General features: G+C 38.3%; 1 long non-coding RNA gene across 1 annotated transcript in view; it reads right to left on the bottom strand.

Moving 5' to 3' along the window:
- Nucleotides 1-433: 433 nt before the first annotated feature.
- The window catches only part of LOC103220699 (uncharacterized), a 31,072-nt gene continuing 24,426 nt past the window's right edge, over nucleotides 434-7,079 (bottom strand). Inside the window, exons 4-5 of the long non-coding RNA XR_492601.3 lie at nucleotides 5,950-6,131; nucleotides 434-1,327 (exon numbers count right to left, since the gene is read on the bottom strand). This is a non-coding gene — a long non-coding RNA (uncharacterized lncRNA). The remainder of the gene's footprint in view (nucleotides 1,328-5,949; nucleotides 6,132-7,079) is intronic.

Here is a 7,079-nt window from a genome sequence, read left to right as displayed (position 1 = left end):
TGTGCACAACACAGCTTACCATATGATGTCTTAGTTGTTGCTGTGCTTCTGTCCTACTGGCGCGCCTAGGTGATGAGGTTCGGCCAGTTGTTTTGTTATATTTGCCTGAACTCTTTAACCTTGTGACTCACCCACACAGTAGGGGTAAGACTTGTTAAAGTAGTATTTGAAGATATGTGTGTGTTTGAGGGGGGTATTAGAGTGAGGATATCAACTCTCTTCACCAATCCAGGCATAACAATTTGACTGTGATTGCACCAAGTTATTCTCCTTACCCTAAAATCTATATTCAGTAATCATTTCAGGGGTTCTCAGAACTGTATATAAAAGCAATAAATATTCAATAACAATGGCTAAACCCAGTTTGTAGAAATAACTCTACATAGTTTAATTTTTAATTTTTTTTTTTTTTCTGGGACAGAGTCTTGCTCTGTCACCCAGGCTGTAGTGCAGTGGCACAATCTCGGCTCACTGCAACCCCTGCCTCCCGGGTTCAAGCAATTCTCTTGCCTCAGCCTCGCAAGTAGCTGAGATTCCAGGCGCCCGCCACTACACCCGGCTCATTTTTGTATTTTTAGTAGAGACAGGGTTTCACCATGTTGGCCAGGCTGGCCTCAAATTCCTGACCTCATGATCTGCCTGCCTTGGCTCTACATAGTTTTCTAATTTAATTATGTATTTAGCAAACTACAAAGTGTGCATAGATATTTCTTTCATTGTTAAAGCACTGCGGAGACTTTCAAATGATTTTATTTTTGATATATTATTTCTTATTTTACCAACATGCCTCTTTCTTCTAACAAAATTTTACACTGAGAACCAAGTACACGAATAGAAATGAGCAAGAGAAGGAGTATGTGTGAAAGAGACCTTGGTGATAGCATCTCTATTTAAGCATCTCTATTTATGATAGCATCTCTATTTAAAGACAGAGCATTGGGTGGTAGTCCTCAGGCTCCTCAGACATCCCCTCTCCACCTCCGAACCCCTTTTGTAGATCATTTAGAGATCAGTGGCATCTATTGACTTCAAGGAATATTAGTTGTGGAATGAGACAGGTCTGAGTTCAAATGTTGGTTCTGCTATGTACTTGCAATAAAATTATGAGCTAGTATTTTGACATCTATGAGCTACAAAATAAAGATAATCATAACTAGAATATTATCTTAAAGGGCTGTAAGAATTACCAAATATGTGGTCCAGAATATACTATGTCTTTCTTTAAGGTAGATGCTATTATTCTCTTCCGTGTTTCATGTCATGGGCACCTTATGTGAGTCTGTGTCAGAATAACTGCACTCTTAGATAACACGATTTTTCTCAGGTCCTAATGGAGAAAACAGAAATAGATCCATCACCGTTTACACCCGATATTCATTGTTCCCAAGTCCCCAACTGCTTTACTACAAAATCCAGGCTTTTATAAGGTTACCTCCCCGCAAGACTTTCAAGTATTCTCCAAAGCAAAGATGTGCCCTCTGGTTATTGTTCACTGCTGTAACTTAAGCTTCATGTCTTAAGCGGACTTCCAAAGTACTGCTGTGGGTTTGTACCTCACATTATTTTTGTAGTTTCACATTTCCCAAAAAATATGCTAAGTTGATAATGAAGACACATTACAAATGAACATTGGTATAAATAAAACTTTGACTACCCAGGCAAAGGGGAAAACATACTTTTTCATTATTACTTATAGCTAGGGTTCCATAGAAGAGTTGTCTAAACTGAAGAGAACTGTAGTGATGACATGGTGTTCATGTCTGATGATATCAGCAAGCTAGTGACACCAAGTCATGCTGGGAACACTCAGGTAGGTCAGAATTCTGCATTCCTCATCATTGCTGCCTCTAGACACCCACATGCCCTGCCACACTTCATGCTAGCACTGATTTCAGGAAGTGAGTGGAATAGTGTGTTTTGGCTAAGCTCAGATGGGAATCAGAGCAAAGTTCCTTGCACTCCAAAGTATCACAGCGTTAAGAAACACAACTTTTCAACCGGGTGCGGTGGCTCACACCTATAATCCCAGCACTTTGGGAGGCTGAGGCAGGAGGATAGCGAGGTCAGGAGATCGAGACCATCCTGGCTAACACGGTGAAACCCCATCTCTACTAAAAATACAAAAAATTAGCCGGGAATGGTGGTGGATGCCTGGTAGTGCAGTGGCAGAGATCACGCCACTGCACTACAGCCTGGGCGACAGAGTCAGACTCCGTCTCCAAAAAAAAAAGAAAAAAGAAACACAGCTTTTCTTATGGCCACATCTAGCTCCCTCCTCCTCGGTACACATAGCCCACTGAAGAGATCAGAATATGTTCTAGTATGAGGTAATACATTTACAATGCATGGCTTTGTTACTCAGTTTGGCCCGAGATTTGGTCTTCCTGACTTCCCTGGTAATGAGTTTCCTTTTGGGACCTGCATTGATTCTCCCTGAAATCTGGTCCCTGGTGCCCCTAGGTAACCTCAATCGATGGTATAAATGATTTAAGTGGCATAGAGTCCTACTTCACTTGTCAGAAGCATCAGAGCTTAGATTGTGCCCAACCAAGATATCATTTTATATAATAGATCTTAGTGGATATATATACTAATTGTGGATAATTCTCAATCTCTATATGCATGTGGTCAAAATTTACACTTTAAACATAAGATGCTTCACCTATAGCATGTATATGTCCACTCTTTACTGTTAAACAGATTCATGCAAGCACTATGTGATAATATTCATAGGTATATGTACATTAAACACAAACTATATTCAAGGCAAAATATCCTGTTCTTTATGTGCATTTACATTTCCATCCTCAAAACAATCCTATAATGGAAACACTTTGATTATGAGTACTGTATAGATAAGGAAACCCGAGAGTGGAAAAAGGTAAGAAACATGTCCACAGTCACAGTGTAATGACAAGCCTGGGATTTAATCCCTGGTCTTTTTCTAAAAGACTTTCAATTTGCAATAAATTAATTACTACATAAAGGTGACTTCTTTTTTGTAGTTGCTTAGTGTTTGTAAATTTTTTTATGATGGTTGCTTCTAAGGCGTTCCTTGATTTCACATTCATAGAAAATACAATGACATGTAAATGCATTGGAAATACAAAGAATGTAAGTGCAGATTCATAAATGCTCCTCACTTTAGGGTGGTTCTTAAATTTTAGTGTGCATTAGAATCCCCTGGAGGGCTTGCTAAAATACAGAAAACTGGGCTCCATCCTGAGTTTCTGATTCAGGTTATCTGGGGTGGGGCCTGAGAATTTGTATTTCTAACAAGTTCTGAAGTGATGTTGATATTGCTGGTCCCAGGACCACACCTTGTGAATTATTTCTCAATACTAAATGAAAAGCAGTCACTGTTATGATGTGAGCCCTGTCATTGTTCAATAATTTTCATAAATATAGCATACTTTAAAAGCAGTGGTTTTTATGCTCACTGTTATAAAATACCTGAGCAAGATGCACAGCAAATGCTCATTTAGGACTCATTAATGGATGATCACTTTATACCTGACTCTCAAGCATGCATTTTCTGGAATTATCAATGTGTCAGGTGAGGCTCCCCTTCCCACTCTCTTAGGTGGCTAGCTGGAAGGGAATTTGGGATGGCCCACAAATTGATTACCTCCTCTCTCCTGTTTCCTTTCATAGTCCTAAATGGAAGTTTTTGTGCCTTTGGACCTGTTTGTATGTCTGGAGCTCTTCCAGGAGGGAAAAGAGAAGGAGATTAGCCAACAAAGAGCTGTAGCTCCAGGGTCCTCCCCTGGAAACCCACAGGATCTTGCCCTTTCTCTGGTTTGCAGAGGAGAAAGGGTAGGCAGAAAGCCCTCCTGTGCCCAGTAGTCCATTCTATTTCCATTGGGCGCTTCTCTTCTGACCGCAATTTGCACCTCACCCAGGTGTGAAAACCTTTCCTGGGGCAAGGAAGATGCAAGCCCCTCTGTTAGCAGCAGGTTGAAGCCACTGTCCTCCTTGTTACTGAGAAAGCGAGTCTCTAGCTCAGCCTCTGATTTCCCTCAGACACTTGAACTATTCATACTCTATTAAACACATATGAAGGAAGGAAATTGGACTTTCTCAGGTTTCAGATGTATCAGCAGGGATGTATGACTGAAAATTAATTCCCTGACACAGACTGATGAAGCCAGCAGTTTCCTGAAATACTGGGATATATTTTATATTTTTCGTAACACATGATCTCAATGTTACATGTCTTCCCTAATTCAAAATGCTGATGTTTTGACAATGGGACACAGACTTCCATTTTTATAAACAGCTTTCTTGTTAATTAGTCAAATTGCCAAGAATTTGGTCAGTTTGTACAGTAATGAAAAACTAATAAAAATCTGCATATCCTCTAATGAGTGCATTATGTCATTTTGCTATAAAGGACCAGATGAACTAATGCACCATTAGATCTGGAGTTTGGCAATAACTGAAAACAAAACATCTCTTATATCTTAGTGGTTTTTTTTTTTTTTTTTGAATTTTTTTAATCCCCAAGGTCGGCTTTTTTCACGTGATATTTCTTCGTCTCTCCTTCTAGCAGTACTAGTTTAAGTACTGCTAGTCATACAAGCTTCACTCATGAGGTATTGGTGAATATATTCTTAAACCAACTTTGGTTATTTTTACATACGATATATCATTTTCATTTGATGTTTCTTCATTTTAATTTACTCAAGTCTCATAAGCTCTGGAGGTTACATTTTAAATGTCACTTATTATCCATGGTTTCTAGAGCAAGTTCCTTTATTTTTCTGATCCTTTGTCTACTTACTTGAAGAAAAGTATCAACTGTTTTACCTCAAATGGTTGTGTTGATGGAACAAATGCCTGATGTGTGTTAAAGAACTTAAAAACCTAGGAAATGTCATGCAAATTTGTAAGACTTATTATTACTGTGTGATTGTACTAACCCATATAGAACTTTGTAACAGAAGAATCATCTAATCAAGATGATTAAAATCTATAACAAGGATACCATCCAGAGGAGGCTCAATATATTGACTAAAAGATAAGACTGAAGGATTTAATGAGAGTTGACAGGACTCTCTTGATGGTACATTGAAGCCAAATAATTGGGATCTCTCTGCTATGAACACCTGACATCAGAGAACACTCTAGAAACCACGAAATATATTAAACAGAAAAACAGGAGAAACAAATATTCAACAAGACAGAGATTACAAACATCCTGGAAATGAATCAAAAAATGGATTCTCTTCAACTCAGTCACAGCTGACCCAGAGATTAAAAGCAGTAGTCATTTGTGTAATTTAAAATACTGAATAATATTGGACCTGTAAGTCTTGTGGTCCTCAATCAACCAACTCCCGGAATCTCCCTGGGTTTTAAAAAAATTGCTTTATAGAGTAAGTATTGAAAGAACTTTGAGTAGACCAGTCCATCTTACTAAAAACACATGAAGGAACTCATTGCACCCCCAGTGAAATGAGTGAAATGAGAAAAGCTGCACCCCAGCTTTTCAGAACTCAGTTTGGGGTGTGTATTTGCATATGTAAGTGTCTCCTTCTGGTAAACCAGAGACAGTATAACTAGTAGCTAGTATTTCTGGAAGCAATTATCTCTGCACTTTAATTCCTTTTGTTAAAAATAAAATCTAGAATAGCAGTTAAATCAGCCTGTGGTTTCTAGAGAGATGAAAGGTGAGACTTATTTGGGCTTATTGGTGGATGGGTTCAGGAAAGAAACTGCACATTAGATAGTGCCAAAGATATAGAAGGAAGGAAGTTACTGATACCATTCACCTGACTCCACGGTGCATTACTGCTGGGTTGGAAGAATTATTAGGAGAGCCAATAAAGAAGGAGGGTAGGTGGTTGTAGTGGAATCATGAGAAAAAGGTCGTCTTTTGAAATATTTTCAGAAAATAGGGTAATTACTCATTCGGTAGAATATGAAGACTTGCAGTGCAGTACTCACCAAAGACTTTCAGAGTCCAAGACCCTGTCAATCTTGAAAATGCATTTGCCTTGAGCTTTGAGTGTGCTGGTGGTGGGAGGTTAAGTATTCCCAGGTCTTTTGTAGGAAGGAGCCATTTGAAAGTTCTCAAAGGAATATAGGCAACTTCTTGAGTGTTATCCTTCTCTGTTTAGCTTGTTAATCTGAAGATAGATTTAAAAAACAGTAATTTGTTTTTAAAAACAGTAATTTGATTGAAACATCAAATAAGCTTTCTTGAGCCTATCCATCTCTGTTCTGTGCTGGGCATGTGGAGACATATACTACAATAATGGAAGAATGAACTTCACACCTTGAGCTTGAGGAATTAATGTTATGATGTTTGCATGTATTATATAAATAAAAGGGAATGCCACATTATTTACTACAGATGTGCACTGTAAATTGTTAGTAATACTTAGTGTGAGATATTTAAAGGGTAGCCTGACAGGGGAGACTTTAACTCAGTAAAATATTTATCAAATATCTTTACTTATCTCTTCTTGATGACTTAGAACATAGAGATAAGTCAGTCACAGTCTTTGTTCTCTGGTTTCTTAAAAATCTTTATGGAGGTATTGCCAAATAGGACAATGAACACAAAAGTATAGGTTAGTAGTCAGTCTGTTATTTTTATATGGGAAGGTTGGAAATGAGTTAAAGCTAACTCAGTTCTGGAAATAGCCTGCCTGCTACATTTTAACCCCAGTGTCATTGCTTTCCTAAATGAAAGCCCCAAATTGCCCATCATTTCTATATAATTTCATATTGAAAGTTGGAAAATAGCTAGGCAAAGTTAGCTTGATCTGATAACTCACTTGGTTTTCTCTCCAAGGCGCTAAAGCCTTTTTTGAGATCTCATTCCCATTGATAGACATTCTGAAGTGATGCTTTTTCTGTCCTCTATTATGCAACAGACCGTTTGTTCACAAAGAGTGAGAATTGGAAAGAAAGAGTTTAGAAATCTCGCCATTGTGGAAACTAAGACCTACTGTTAATCTTCATTTTCCTCCACTTGACATGCCCACAATGTGCTATTAGTGCTGTTTCTTGGAGAAGTAAGAAATCTTGCTTGGTTGGTGTATCAGCAAAGGCTTCAGGAAATGATTGGA

This window comes from Chlorocebus sabaeus, chromosome 14 (assembly GCF_047675955.1).
Source record: "Chlorocebus sabaeus isolate Y175 chromosome 14, mChlSab1.0.hap1, whole genome shotgun sequence".
Lineage (NCBI taxonomy): Eukaryota > Metazoa > Chordata > Mammalia > Primates > Cercopithecidae > Chlorocebus > Chlorocebus sabaeus.
This window is presented reverse-complemented; position numbering and strand designations above follow the sequence as displayed.